This window comes from Podarcis filfolensis (genome assembly GCF_964270895.1).
Source record: "Podarcis filfolensis genome assembly, chromosome: 5".
Taxonomy (NCBI): Eukaryota; Metazoa; Chordata; class Lepidosauria; order Squamata; family Lacertidae; genus Podarcis; species Podarcis filfolensis.
The window spans coordinates 33,737,008-33,752,082 of NC_139608.1; the positions used below are offsets into that span (position 1 = coordinate 33,737,008).

Below are 15,075 nucleotides of genomic sequence, written 5' to 3' on the forward strand. Positions count from 1 at the left end.
ATCTCTTAGCCAAAAATAAGAAGAAAAGAAGATTCTTAGATACTGATCAGTTGGCTTTTCCTGGTAAAAAGTGAGTCAGATATCTATTATGAATGTCCTCCATGATAGGACAATAAAATGACTCAACTTCTCAACTCCCACGAATGGACTAAAATAGATATTATCCAACTTATGGCTGAATAGAAGCTTTCTTCCCCCTGCCCTCTAAAGTAGCCATCAGTTATAGCTGGAGCCTGGCCAATGCGAATATTCTTCATAGAAGAGATTTGACGAATGAAGCCAAAGAAGAATCACACAACTGTGTAAAAAGCTTCATCTTAGCATGCCAGTCGTGGGACTGGATGTAAGGAGGCAGCAGATCAAAATGTCTAGGGCAATGCCCAATATGATCTAAAGCAGAGGTGGCCAACTCCCAAGAGACTGCGATCTACTCACAGAGTCAAAAACTGGCAGTGAGCTAACCCCTTTTTGGGGGGCGGGTTCAGGTCAAAGTTGTTGAGCTTTCCTTAGGGAGGAGGAAAGCCCCATTTTTTGGGGGTGCAGGGTAAAAAAGTTGAACTTTTTTGGGGGGAGCCAAAGCTGTTGAGATCTTTGGGGGGAGCCAGTGATCTACCAGTGATCTACCACAGACGCCCTGTGATCTACCGGTAAATCGCGATCTACCTGTTGGACGTGCCTGATCTAAAGGATCTGCCTCCAGTGGACAGTTTCCTTTGTCTCCATCTAGCTCCTTATTGTCCCCAGCAGCTTCCCAGGGTCTCAGGCAGACAACATTTGCACCAACTGCTACCTGACCGTTTTAATTGGAGGCACCAGGCACTGAGTATGGGACCTTCAGCATGTGGAACACAGGCTCTGCCACTGAGACCCAGTCCCCTCCCCACAGAACTTGGTAAAAATTCACAGCAATAGCAGTACAGGGTAATAAAAGGAAAATTGCACCCACGGGTGGACAGAAGTATATGTGTGACAAAACCAGACATATAGTCTTAAAGACAATGATGGAAAGTTATGGCCTCTGAAACTGCAGCCCACAGGCATTTGGCATGAAAGCTGATGAGGTTTGCTGGCTCAGGAGGGTTGCTGTATGGAGTCACTAATCATTTGCCCTCTGTGGAGGAATCCAGATGTGATTTGTGTGGGGTGGGAAGGTTATCTAGGGAAATTCTCTAGTGTGAATTGAAATCAAAATAAAATGAAAAGCAGAGACATAAAAAGGAAAGTGGAGCTCCAGTTCAGGTATTTGCACTGTGAACAGAAGCATCGATGACTCCATGCTGGTTTCTACATTACAGCATATGGATGCAAAGTTCATTCAATCAAGGTGGAGGAGGTTTGATCACTGGCCAAGGACTTTGCCCTTTCAAATATGTTTGTCCTAATATGAATTTGTGTTAAGGCATTGTGCCCATGTGCCCATCTTGTTTCCCGGTGCGTGCTATATTTCTATAGTTTTATGGGTATTTTATTATGTAATTTGCAATTTGGTTTTTCTTGTAAATCACTTTGGGACGCCTTTGTGTTGTGGCCAACATAGTAAACTAACCTAGCTAACTAACTAACTTTACAGAGGATGGTTTTTCGAAAGGGCTTTTTAATCCAAGTCTTCCTAATTAAAGACAAAGAACCATAAGAAAGGTGAGCTGGAGGAGTCCACCTGCAGTCAGCACCAGGACAGCAGAAAGCACACTGGTCAATTGGTCACCGTCTTCTCCACTATGGTGAGATAATTATTTCTTAGTTTGTGTTTACTCATATAGGTGAGCAAGTGCAACTTTAATATAAGCCTTTAACCTCTTTTGGGGGGGCAATACATAAGCAGTCATCCTATTCCCAATAAGTTGCTGAGTAGTATTCAAATGCTCTTATCTCCGGGGTTTATTTTCTTACACTGGGCCACAACATACTGTTACTGTTGTGAGGCCCCTTAGGCAAGACAGGCTCCCTCTCTCCTTTCCTACATGTCATTTTTAAATCCTATTCAAACGCTTGCTGTTGACATAGACTTATATCAACGCTGAAATGCAATGTAGAAAATCCAATCAGGGTTCACTAATGGTGTGCCAGCCCTGTGCTTTCTGTTGCTGAGGGGAAAGTAGATCTTGAAAGACTGAAGACCCCTCTTGACTGGTGCTTTATTTCAGCTGTGTTCTGCAACGTGTTCTCGGCACAATTCGAGTGCATTCATGGTGGATTTCTCTGCTCTCGTTTGTTCTGTGATGTTATCCTGATTGCCACCATGTTACTGCTGTCGGGAGGGGCTATAGCGCAACAAAAGCGGGACCAAAAATAAACCAGAATATTGGTGGTATAAAATGCTATGGGTTCTCAGCAAGTAGTTATGGCAAATGCATTGGCTGCAAATGAAGTAGTAGATCCACCCCAAAATGTTTGCAGGTTCAAGCAGTGTTGAAATCAAGATCATGTGTGACCTCCCCAATAGCAACATGAGTGCAAATCATAATGAATGCACAGTAAAAAGGATGTGTGGAGCGGGACCTCTGTAAACTTACAGGTAAATCCAACGCCAGAATGTTTGAGAAGCACTGAGATAAGACATATATTTCATCACCAATTTTACATTGCTGTATTTGGTTTGTTTCAGCTGGGATCTTGCTGGCTGTTGGGCAAACAAGGAAATGCTGTACTGCATTGAGAGCCAGTGTGGTGTAGTGGTTAAGAGCAGTAGTCTTGTAATCTGGGGAACCGGGTTCGAGTCTCCGCTCCTCCACATGCAGCTGCTGGATGACCTTGGGCCAGTCACACTTCTTTGAAGTCTCTCAGCCCCACTCACCTCACAGAGTGTTTGTTGTGGGGGAGGAAGGGAAAGGAGAATGTTAGCCGCTTTGAGACCCCTGAAGGGGAGTGAAAGGCGGGATATCAAATCCAAACTCTTCTTCTTCTTCTGCACCAAAAGAGAATATTCCCTTATCCAAACTGCTTTATCTTCAGCAATGCAAAATCAACAGGAAAAATAAAGGGATTCTTTCTTCAGCTTGAATTATCGTGGGAGTATGGTAATGATTATCTACAGTGTAGATTTTACAGGATCAAGGACATCCAAAATCAAATGCATGTTTACTTAGAAGCAACTTCTGGTGTATTCAGTGGGACTTACTTTCGTGCAAGTATGCACACAATTGCACTGCAGATCATATAGAGAACATTTTTTATTCAGTAGACTAAATAGTAGTGGTTATAATATAGCCATATCAAATTTATAATGCCATAGACTCTCACATGTCTTTATGCAATATTTCCCAGAGTTCCATGCATCCCTTCTCCAGCTGAAGTCATGGCTGCAGAAACAAATCTCAGTTTATTGAGGTGGTGTTTGCTTGGGCTTTTGTTTTGTTTTGGACTTATGCCTTTTGCTCACCACAATTTCCTTTAGAAAACAACAACAACATACCCCTCTGTCGCTTCTATCAGGATGCATCATAGATACAGGGAGACCAAAGGCTGCTGCTTCTTTTAAAGAAATGATGGCTTCAGAAAAATCTGAAATCAGACTAACGGAGGCAGCTCCGTTTTCTTCATTTGTACATGTTGCAATCAAACTGCAGGCAAGGCACGGGGTTTTGCAGGCACCAAGGTTCAGCTTGGTAGTGCTTGCAACTTATTATTATCATTATTATTTATTAAATTTATATACCACCCTTCATCCGAGGGTCACAGGGGGCTGCAGTATAAAATCACAGAAAAAGCACACAACAACAAATAAAACAATAACCCCTCTTTTGGCTGGTAGTCATAACTTTACCTGCCCGTATCCAATATGGCTTGGAGAAAATGGACTTGCAAGCCAAATTAGGACCCGGGTAGTAGTGATATTCTGAAACTTAAGTTTACCAAAATCAACATAGCATTGTGACCTGGCATTTAGGGCAGTTTTGTAGCTTGGACCAATATGCCTCCCATCCTTAGATATTAATGTGTATTTCTTCATTTCACCATCTGGTAAGGCAGCCCACTGTGTCCTCCCTCTGCCCAACACCTCCTGCTACCTTAATTCTGGAACCACTGCATGGCAACTCTAATTGGACTGGTTTGGGCTAATTAGCCTATTTTTGGGGTTGCAGACTTCTAGTCCTATGTTGCACTGCTTTTCATCCTGTTTACATACCTTATTACTGTGGATTAAAGGCAGAGTGGAAGATTGTCTCAATTAGCCATATTTCTCATGCGAATGACAGCATTAATGAATCGTCATTAGATTCTTCATCAGAGAAGGAGCTTAATATCAGCAAGCCACTCATTTGTGTCACTGCGTCTTTCTTCATCTGTTTGAAAGAAAATTGGAGACAGACATTCAAAACTGAATAGGGGGGAAGTGTGAGCAACTACAAACATGAGTCTGACCAAACTGCGGGAGGCAGTGGAAGACAGGAGTGCCTGGCGTGCTCTGGTCCATGGGGTCACGAAGAGTCGGACACGACTAAACGACTAAACAACAACAACAACAACATTTCCTACTGTGGCCAATAAGTATAGTTTAATTTCTGTACAAAGGATTATTCTGAATACAGGATAAAGACTTGTGTACGTCTGCATGATGGGTATCATCCCCTCTCTGCTCAAAGGGACTTACTTTAAAGTAGATGCAGTGGTACCTCAGGTTACATACACTTCAGGTTACATACGCTTCAGGTTACAGACTCCGCTAACCCAGAAATAGTACCTCGGGTTAAGAACTTTGCTTCAGGATGAGAACAGAAATCGTGCAGCTGCAGAGGGGGCCCCATTAGCTAAAGTGGTGCTTCAGGTTAAGAACAGTTTCAGGTTAAGAATGGACCTCCGGAACGAATTAAGTATGTAACCAGAGGTACCACTGTATGCATAAGATTGCATTGTACATTAGTAACTTATCAGATTTTAACAAAATACTTAGAGGTCAACCTGTCTTTTGAAGCAGAGTTTCCTGCTAGGATGAGTTTAATAATCTTGCAAGTGGATCAGTCTAGGAACATTCATTCAACCACAGCAAAGGTAATCAGCAGGGACTTACCCCTATGCTATGAGATTTATTGATTTTTCAAACATTGTACAGTATACTGGTTGATTGTAAAAAAAAAAGAGTCAAACCTCTAAGTGGTCTACAGAAAAGAAAAATAAAACTCTAGCATTATCAACAAAAGACTCAAAAACAGGTATTTAAAAAGATAATTAAAATGAAAAATGGGCTTAAAAGACATGTGCTTTTATCTCAGCTTCTACATGTATGGATAGGCCTGCCTAAAGAATAAGTGTGGAATGAGTACTAGGTGGCATCTGCCAGTCTGACAGATCAAAGCAGTTGAGTTGTCAGGTATGGGTAAGGTGAGCCCACAAGTAATATTAGACATGAATGAAAAGTTTGATTTTTTAATACAATTTAGATTCCTTGAACAGTTTAGGAAAACAACATGGAATTCAGCGTAACTACAAATTGTTGTGTGCTGTTGATTTCCAGAGTGTAACATGCTGCAACAGGCCTTGAAATAATGGCACTTGTTACGGAAGATTACCAGCATTTCAGTGAAATCAGATCAAGGATAAGAATTCTCATGCTGGTCATTCCTTTGTCACCATCTTTGACAAACTCGGTGCCTTTAAGATGTTTTCAACTACGACGCCCATCTTCCCTGGGATGGGGCTGATGGAAGTTGGAGTCCAACCACATTTGTAGGACGCCCAGGTTGAGGAAAGCTGACCTGTTGGACTTGCACCTGTGCAGGTGTTCAAAGAGTGCGCTCCCAATGCTGTCGTCAGAAGAAATTGGGCAAGGGCATTTTCATTGAAATTGGGCGGTGTTTCATGCAAGACAAGGGGTGAAGCCACAGATGCTTCCCCCAAGACCCTGGAGGACATTGAACACAGTTTGTGCCAGCGGGTAAGGAGAAGAGAGAGGGGAGAGACCAACAAATCCATCTGCATGTCTCTTCCTAGCTGCTTCCTACTGTCCTTGCAACCCATGAATTTCCTCAGAACTGAGAAGGGCAGAGAAACACCCAATGTGGTTTACTGACATCCCCTTTCTCTCATGTGGTTTTTTTCTTCTTTTGCTTTGTTGCTGAGGTGGGCGTTTCTCACTGTGGGTGCTTGTGGGCAATGATTCATGCCACTCAGGGTGAGAGCCTAATAGATTGGAGGAAAGTAAGTTACCCAGGGTGTTCAGCTACTCAGAAACCACAGTGAGAGGCTGTTGGCTCAGAACCAGGTTCCCTTTGGGTGTGAGACAGGGGGAGAGAGTAGGTCACCAGATATGAAAAACAGTCTGGGAACTGTGGCTAATCTGGTTGCTTAATCTGTTTGAATGTTTTGTGTTTGTTTTTACGTAGACATTTGGTTGAACTGGAAATTTTAATTTTTGCTGTTGTGGTTTGGCTGGTTTACCTTATGACAGAAATGTTAATTTGTTAGAATTGTTAGTTCTTAATATTTTATATATAAATACAACTCTATCTATCTATCTATCATCTATCTATCTATCTATCTATCATCTATCTATCTATCTATCTATCTATCTATCTATCTATCTATCTATCATCTATCATCTATCTATCATCTATCTATCTATCTATCAACTATCTAGTTAGTTTATTTTTTGAGTACCGGTCATTGACCATAATAAAGAGATTAACTGATTGACTAAAGAGTTTTAAAAAATCAAAACTCCTTAGTCGATCTCTTTATTATGGTCAATGACCGGTATTCAAAAAAGAAAGATTAAAGAAATAGATAAAATATTAAGAAAGAAAGCAAAATAAGAGAACCACGACAATAAAATTCCTAGTAAGTGCATTGTACTGTAGACTGCCAGGCATAGACAATAAAATCATAACTTTGCTAAAAATGAGTTTTACACGCAGCAGCTCCATATCGAGCTACACTGCCAGAGGTGGACACGTTCTGATCTGAAAGGAGTAAAGCATAAAATGAATCTGATCAACAGGGTTTTCCATAAAAAAGGGTTCAATATCTTATGTGTATCATGATAAAAGGAGCAATACATTAGAACATGAGTTTAGTACCAAGGTCAGTGCTTCTTTTCTGGGGGGGGGGACGCAGGGGTACACATACCCCTAAACATTTTGTGAATCTAAGTTTTGCCTCATTGAGGGGCAGTATTTCAATATGAGTAAGAAAATGAGAGTACCCCTAAACATTTTTTTTTTTTTGGATAAAAAGCACTGACCAAGGCACTTGAAGGACTGTCGTCCTACCCACCCACTGTGCTCTTCAGTGGAAGGCCTCTTAAATCTGCCCCCAGCATCTGAGATGGCGACAAGAGTGAGACAGAGACAGAGAGAGGTGATTCTTGGGGGTGGCACCCCATTGTGGAATGCTCTCATCTGAGAGGTTTGCCTGATGCCTTTCTGCTTTCCCAAAACCTTTAGATGCTATTTTAACCTTGCTGGCTGTTTTGAGCTGCTTTTGTCCACTTTTAGCTCATGGTGCTGTGTTCGTATCCCCCCTTTACTTGTTTTATGATTACTTGCAAACAGCCCTTGGAATATGATGCGAAAGGTGGTATAAAAAGGCCTACAAAATGCCTACAATGTCTTTCCACCATTTTATAAAGGCAATATCTCCCAAGCGACAAAAGAGTTAATCACATTTACCATAGTAGGAGCAGATGCTGCAGAAAAGGTGAATCCTTTTATTAAAAATGAAATGGAATGAAATACCTGCATCAGTAAAAGCAGCTCTCTGAGTGCAACTGTGATGTGAGTTCTCTACCTCCATTGAAACTGTTCAGAACCTTCTTGTTGAGTGCATCAGAGTGTATTTTTATAGCTCGCTTGTTTTTGCTCGAGATCCATCAATATCCTTTCATGGAATCTGAGCAGACTGGTTCATCCTGGTAGCACATATTTATCAGCTATGCAGTGCTACAGTCAAAATGTCGTGACTGAAAGATAATGAGTGTCCCCATTGACATAGCTATGTTTGCAGTGCCTCTGAAACCTTTTATACTCAGGGTTGACTTGAAAGGGAATGCAGAAGAAAGGGGGAAAGGTTGCTGTCAGATTTTCTCCAAGCTTCACTCACTCCCGTCACTAACCTGACATCTCAGTACCAGGGTGTCTGTTGTGCCACAGAGTGTGTATGTTGACTCTACTTTTTTTTGTAGAGCTTTCAGATGGATTCCAGCAGCTTTCAAGCAAAGGGGTTTTTTTTAAGCAACGGAACTGTGTTGTTTTTTTGCTAAAATTATTTATGGATAAAACCTGAGGACTGAATGTGCATAACAAGATTTTGAAGAAAGGGTTTGGTAATGTCAGATACATGTTCATTGAATCAAGCTTAGTGCAATTGTGATGTGGCAAATAAAGTGATATGCATGATCTGAAGATGGCTTATAAAGACCCCCAATAACGCTTGCTCTGGATAATACTTGATGAAACGGGTTAAACTTGATAACCCTTGGTGTCCACTACTACTCTATACTTCTATGAAGTTGACTCTAAAAGCGCTGAACACATCACAAAATAATTAAACTTACAATTCTTGGAAATGTGTTCTTAGTCTAAAATACGGTGATTTTTGCAAGAGAAAGAAACATGCTCATTTGATGAGAAATGTTATACTGTCTACAGGGATGCTGACTGATCTTTTATCTGGTACACTGGCTCACCTTTGGAGACTTTCCTGATCATGCACAAAATATTTTTTTATCTCAAAAAATAAATAGAAATAAATTGCAGCAATCAAGTCAGTCTCTAGATGACTATAGAGAAATGATACATAATTTGACATTTAGCAAAATGCTGCAAATGGTAGTGATGCCTGTAATCAGTTGGCCATAGCTTGTTAAGAATTAAGCATTCTGGTCAGTTACCAAGGAAGTCCATGAAGCACTTTTTAAGAACATAAGAAGAGCCTATTGGATCAGGCCAGTGGCCCATCTAGTCCAGCATCCTATTCTCACAGTGGCCAACCAGATGCCTGTAGGAAGCCCTTAAGCAAGAGCGCTCTCCTGTGGTTTCCTGCAACTGGCATTCAGATGCATTTATATCTCCAACCGTAGAGGCAGAGCTATCAATGGACTTCTCAGCCACTGATAGCCTTATCCTCCATGAAACCAATGGATCCCATAGACCACTTGAAAATTGCTGAGGGTCTTTGACGATCACGTAATCATTTTTCTGCATCTTGTAGCAATTGTAATGTTCACTGCTAGGTAGGTGCTGTATGATTGTTAACTGCCTTTTTACAGACACGCTGAAAACCACCTGAAGAAAGCTCATGGACCTACAGTTTGGGAACTTGTGCCACAAAGCCAGCAACAGTTTATGCTATCTGGCTTGATTAAGGAAGTGGTCAGGCTTTATTGCCAATCTTCACTGGGTTTTGTTATGAATATTAATGTTTGCATGAGATGTAAGTGAGATGATGGTTGCTCTGCGCGACACAGTGGCAGGGTGAAATCGTTGTTCATGTTCTCATTGCCTTGACAGCATTGACTATAAATTGATCTCTGATGATGGTTGCCATGCAAGATAAGATCCAAAGAACCGGACCTTGCTGCAGGCTTCTCCAGTCTGGTGTCTTCCATATGTTGTTGGACTCCAGCTCTCATTGGTCATGACCATTGGCTGTGCTGAGTCCAACAAAATCCAGAGGAGACCAATCTTTTGGAAGGCTTCTTTGCTGGGTCTATTCAACTTCAACAAGTCCAGATGCTAAGGGTGTACCAGTCATTTAGATCTGTGCCTGTTCGATTGGCTTTACTTCAATTTCATGTCAGACAATGTCAAGACATACATATACAGTCGTACCTCGTTTTCGAACAACTTAGTTCTCAAACATTTTGGCTCCCGAACGCTGCAAACCCGGAAGTGAGTGTTCCAGTTTGCGAACTATTTTTGGAAGCCGAACATCTGACAGGGCTTCCGTGGCTTCTGATTGGCTGCAGGAGCCGCACTTTGGTTTTTGAACGTTTTGGAAGTCAAACGGACTTCTGGAATGGATTCCGTTAGACTTCCAAGGTATGACTGTATAATGTATAAATGTCAGCAACTCCCCCACCCCCACTTGAAGCTATTTGCCTGTAACCTGGCAGACTGAATCCACTCTGGAGGGGCTATTATATTCCATAATTGCACTCACTTCTGTCAAAATGTTACAGCCCTTATTAGCAATAGCAAATAGAGGGGGGAAATTATAGCCACCCTCCCAGAGGACTCTGTCTCAGATGGTCAGGCACAAAACTGCAGTTGGGTACCTGATGTTATGTACTAAAGTTCTCACCCTGGGCCAGCAGGGGGATACTGTAGATAGTTTTCACTCAGGTCCACATGCAAATAAGGGATTGAAAGTGACGTTCAGTGATTGGATAGTTACAGAAAGTGTTACAGTTGCGTTGTAGTGGAGCTCTATATAAGCAGGCTGGCTGAACCCTTCAGTTCAGTTCTGTTCTGGCCTGTGAATAAACAAGAGCTGTTTGAAGAATCGCTGTGTCGTCTGATATGCTCACCCACAACTTAACACTGGCGACGAGGATGGGATTGATGGACATCAGAGCACAGCCAGATGCGGCCACCCTCTGAGCTGAGCTGAATCACTGAGCTGAAACACCGAGCGAAATCACTGAACAGAACCAATTCAGAGCTGACCGTTATGTCTAGAGCACTGTGTTCCATCCATCACCCTCCATGTTGGCATCGGAACCATGGCTTCACTGGTGTTTTCCAAAGTGCCAGATTGAGGTTTGAACATGGTTGGTGCACACCCCTGTTAAATACCGGTATGTGCACACATTTAATGTACCTTACTCAGGGTGAGAGAGCAGGGGAATCTTCTAAAACAGCACACTCTTAAACTTTGTCTCCTATGTTTCAGTCCATATTAGTGTTAAGTGTAAAACTATACCAATGATTCAGGAGAGCAAGGCAGCAGCCTCATCATCCCAGGAATATTGCCGCTTTTTCTAGAGAAGGCTCCAGGGAAATCTCACCCCGAAGGAGTTTTATCCTGCTACATTACTTTTCCCTGCGCCTCCGAACTAGGCATTTGGTAGGATTCGTTTTGTCTGAGAAACTAAGTACGTTTTAAGAGACCGTCCCTGGAGGCAGAGTTTTTCAACTTAGGCCAAGCGTGCTTCTTATTTCCAGTGCTTATATGAGCCCCTAGAGAGAATGAAGACATGCGCATCTGCCACTGTAAGTGGAATGTTATTGGGGGAAAGCAAAGCAGTCACAAAAAGTACCCTGTGAATAATATATTGCAGTAGAAAAATAGCGGAAGAGAATAAAGCGATAAACACTGGAAAAATACAAGCAGTCTGCATTCAGCTTAAGTTCATGACTGCAATGGGGAACATGATGCAAAACTTAACAGGCGACTCCTAATTAACCTTCGAGCTCCATTGGGGCATTTTTAGCATTAAAATATTTGTCCACGGGAAGTCTGGGCTGCGCCATGTAATATTTAGTGCTTGTGGTAGACTTATTGTAATTCTTCCATTCATATAATAATTTTCATATCATTTACTGTTTTATCATTTCTATGACATTTACTGATTATTTTGTAAACGAATATTTGCATTCCCCCCTCCCATTTGTCAGTTATTTTAAAAGTGAATTTCCATTTAACTTTCTTTTTGGCATGGTTCTGCCTCTTTTGTCACCATCCATATGTTTGCAGGGTCAAATGAATTCAGAACCTGTTTCTCAGTGCCCAGAAAGGTTTATTTTTTCATCATTAAAAGAATGAAAGGTGGTTTGCTAATATTTTAATTAACAAACACAGCTAGAAAAAACATGGTAGTGCTAATTAAGAGATGGATAAATAAATGGGGTGATAAAATGTTGCACACAACACTGTAAGCAATGTTGCAGTGGGCATTGGGTCATTACATTATTTCATAAGGCCTGAAAAGTGGCATATAAACAAGGCATAAACAGGAGTGAGTTGCTTTCATCTGGTTTATTGCCAATAGGTGGCAGCAGATGACAGTCAAAGACCAGCCCCTCAAGCTCTCTGATAGTTTTTGCACAATCTTGGGGTGGCAAATTGTTTTCTGGGGAAGGGGGCTACTTTCTAACCACAGCACAAAACCGAAATATAACCACTCTCCCCATTGTCCAAAGTCCCTTACAGTGTTTTAGACAGTCTGCTGAAAACTTTTTGTTTTGTTTCAGCTTGCCTTTCTAGCCACATGATTTTGTTACATTTGTTTTCAAATCGTTTGTTGATTTTTATCTTGCTTTTAAATGATGGATTGGTTTGCGTATGTGTTTTTTTTAAAAAACCTGTATACCACTCGATTTCCTTTTTTTAAAATAAAAAAGTGGCTTATAAATTTCCCGAATAAACAAATAAATATTGCTTTCACCACCATAATCTGGGCCAGAGTGAGAGGTGGGTAAAGAAGCAAGATGGGGGAATTTTTTTTCTGTAGGTGTGGGCCCCCAGCAGATTCCCCATCATGCATTGCATATGGTCCCCGCCCTCACCCCATTCTCTTCCAAGCACTTGGTTGGTTCCTCACCTCCGCAGCTCTTTCACCTGCCATTTGGACCAGAATTATGGAAGCCAAGCAGAGGCTCCCTCAAGGCCTTGTCAGATGTTGGATGAGTATAGAGGGTAAAAGACTCTCTGCTTATAAAGCTGCAGAAAAGCAGTTGGAGATGGATTGCATTTTCCTTCTTGAAAAAGGCATTATGTTCCCCATAAATCTCAAACACATTCTTCCGTAGATCACTTTCTTCCTGATGTTCAAGGAAAAGCTGGGTCGAAGAGTAATGCTCTTAAGGGAATGATTTCTCTTGTGCACTTTTCAATGCACCCCCCATTTCCCCCCAAGTATTATCCAAAAAGTGCCCTTTTGTCTTCTTGCTGCATTTTAGCTTTCTCCTTCAAAGTATATGGTTATTAAAGGGGAAAAAAACTAGCAGAGGGCTTCTGAAAGGGTCACTGTTAATGTTTCCTCTTTATCAGGGTATCAGGGTATTATCAGGAGTTAAGCTTCCTATAAGAGCACAAAGGAGGATGGGAAAGCCGTGACTTTCCAGATGTTGGTGGACTCCAAGTCCCATCAGCCGTTAGCCATAGCAGCCACTTGCCAGGAATGATGGGAGCTGTATGCCAGCAACATCTAGTGGTCTCTAGCCCTCAAGTCTGAATAAATCACTCTATCTGCCTTTTCTCCTTTCTAATTTTCTGACAAACTTGCTTCTCTTTCTCTAGTGAAGTTGCATATTCTTCTTTGAAACCTTTTTTATTTTTAAAAAAGTGATACAGAGACAAAAGGAGGGAAGTGAGGGGAGAAAGAACAAAGGTATGTATAAGAATACACACACACACACACACACACACACACACACACACACGCTGCAATATAATCCCATAATTCCAATATAAATTGATACAGTGTTATTATCCTAATAGATATGTACATATTAATAGCTTACTATATTAAAGGGTATCATATAGTTATTCTTCCAATTCATCAGTATCAGTCTCTTGGCCACCATTAGGGCACATAGAATCCATTTTCATTGTTTTGTCGTTAATTTCTATACAATAGGTATACAGTTCAAAAGAATATTCTCTGCTGAAAGATTTAACTTTTTTCTGCACAGTCATAGTTATACAGTCCAGTACTTTCTTCCAAAACTTATAGAACACTGTACAAACCTATGTTTCAGGGAAGCATTGTCCTTGCGACATCTCCAAAGCTAGCTAGTCCTTTTTTTTAATACATCTGTATCAGTCTCTACAGCCACAGCAGGTGCCGTAACTCTCCAACGGTTTCACTTCATCGCCAAAGGTGCATTTTTCCATTATTTCCCGAGACAGGCAGTTGCCAACCATGAGTCTATGATCGTAGCTGCTTTCTTTTAGAAATCCTACTTCATGTTTCTCTTTCTGAAGGCTTATCCTTGTCAGCTTAGTCACCAAGATATGTAATCTAATCTTCTGTGAATGTTTGCATTTATTTTCTAGGGAGTTTGTTTTCAGTTGCAGTTACAAAGCCTATTTGCCAAACAGGGATCCAAATGTTGGGCTGCGATAGCGACCGACCAAACAGAACTGCAGCAGTCCTGGACAGTAGCTGGAAGAGTTGAGTGACAGCTGTAACAAGAGGACATACGTGACTAACATAAACAATGCTTCTATTGTTCAGGTAGGTAGCTGTGTTGGTCTCATGCAGTCGAAATAAATAAATAAAAATTGTCCAGTAGCACCTTAGAGACAAACTCTAAGTTTGCACACAGAAGTCACCAGACCTTTACATATAGTGGGAGGGTGGGGTGGGGTTTTTCTCAGAAGGGAGTGGGAGATGGGTGATTGACTCAATGGGTATGGTAAAACTGGAGTCAAAAACAATGCTGCCATTAAAGTAAATGGGCTCGCCCCAGTACATATATGCATACAAAATGAAAATATAATTGGTCCACTTTTTAAGCTTTTGATCCTAACACCTGTTTGATCACCTCTCTCTGATGACAGTGATGATGCAAATGGAGTCAGTGGAACTGGGAAGCTAAAAGCATTCAAGATTAAAACCAACCGACAACCTAGGTACCAGGAAACATCTACTAAGAATTCCCATCCCTAGACTAATTTATTGGAATGGTATGGCCTTTACACAAACCACAAGAATTCTCAATGAATTTTAGTTTCTCCAAGTGTTACCATTTAAAGCTTTATGTCATTAGGTGACACAAAACTTCTTTATAATCCTACATTTAAGTCCCTGTGGGTGGAACTAAGGGACACGGGTGGCGCCATAGAGACCATAGGGACCATAGAGCCTAGGATTTGCCAATCAGAAGATCGGCAGTTCAAACCCTGCGACGGGGTGAGCTTCCGTTGCTTGGTCCCTGCTCCTGCCAACCTAGCAGTTCAAAAGCACGTCAAAGTGCAAGTAGATAAATAGGTACCATTCCGGCGGGAAGGTAAACGGTGTTTCCATGCGCTGCTCTGGTTCGCCAGAAGCGGCTTCGTCATGCTGGCCACATGACCCGGAAGCTGTACACCGGCTCCCTTGGCCAATAAAGATGAGATGAGCGCTGCAACCCCAGAGTCGGTCATGACTGGACCTAATGGTCAGGGGTCCCTTTACCTTTACCTAGGTGGAAC

General features: G+C 41.7%; 2 long non-coding RNA genes across 2 annotated transcripts in view; both read left to right on the forward strand.

Annotated features, from left to right (window-relative positions):
• The window catches only part of LOC310762654, a 30,484-nt gene extending 28,766 nt beyond the window's left edge, over nucleotides 1-1,718 (forward strand). The window contains exons 2-3 of the long non-coding RNA XR_014548110.1: nucleotides 211-343; nucleotides 1,571-1,718. This is a non-coding gene — a long non-coding RNA (uncharacterized lncRNA). The remainder of the gene's footprint in view (nucleotides 1-210; nucleotides 344-1,570) is intronic.
• The window catches only part of LOC310762668, an 80,270-nt gene that overhangs the window by 61,252 nt on the left and 3,943 nt on the right, over nucleotides 1-15,075 (forward strand). The window contains exon 2 of the long non-coding RNA XR_014548125.1: nucleotides 13,981-14,116. This is a non-coding gene — a long non-coding RNA (uncharacterized lncRNA). The remainder of the gene's footprint in view (nucleotides 1-13,980; nucleotides 14,117-15,075) is intronic.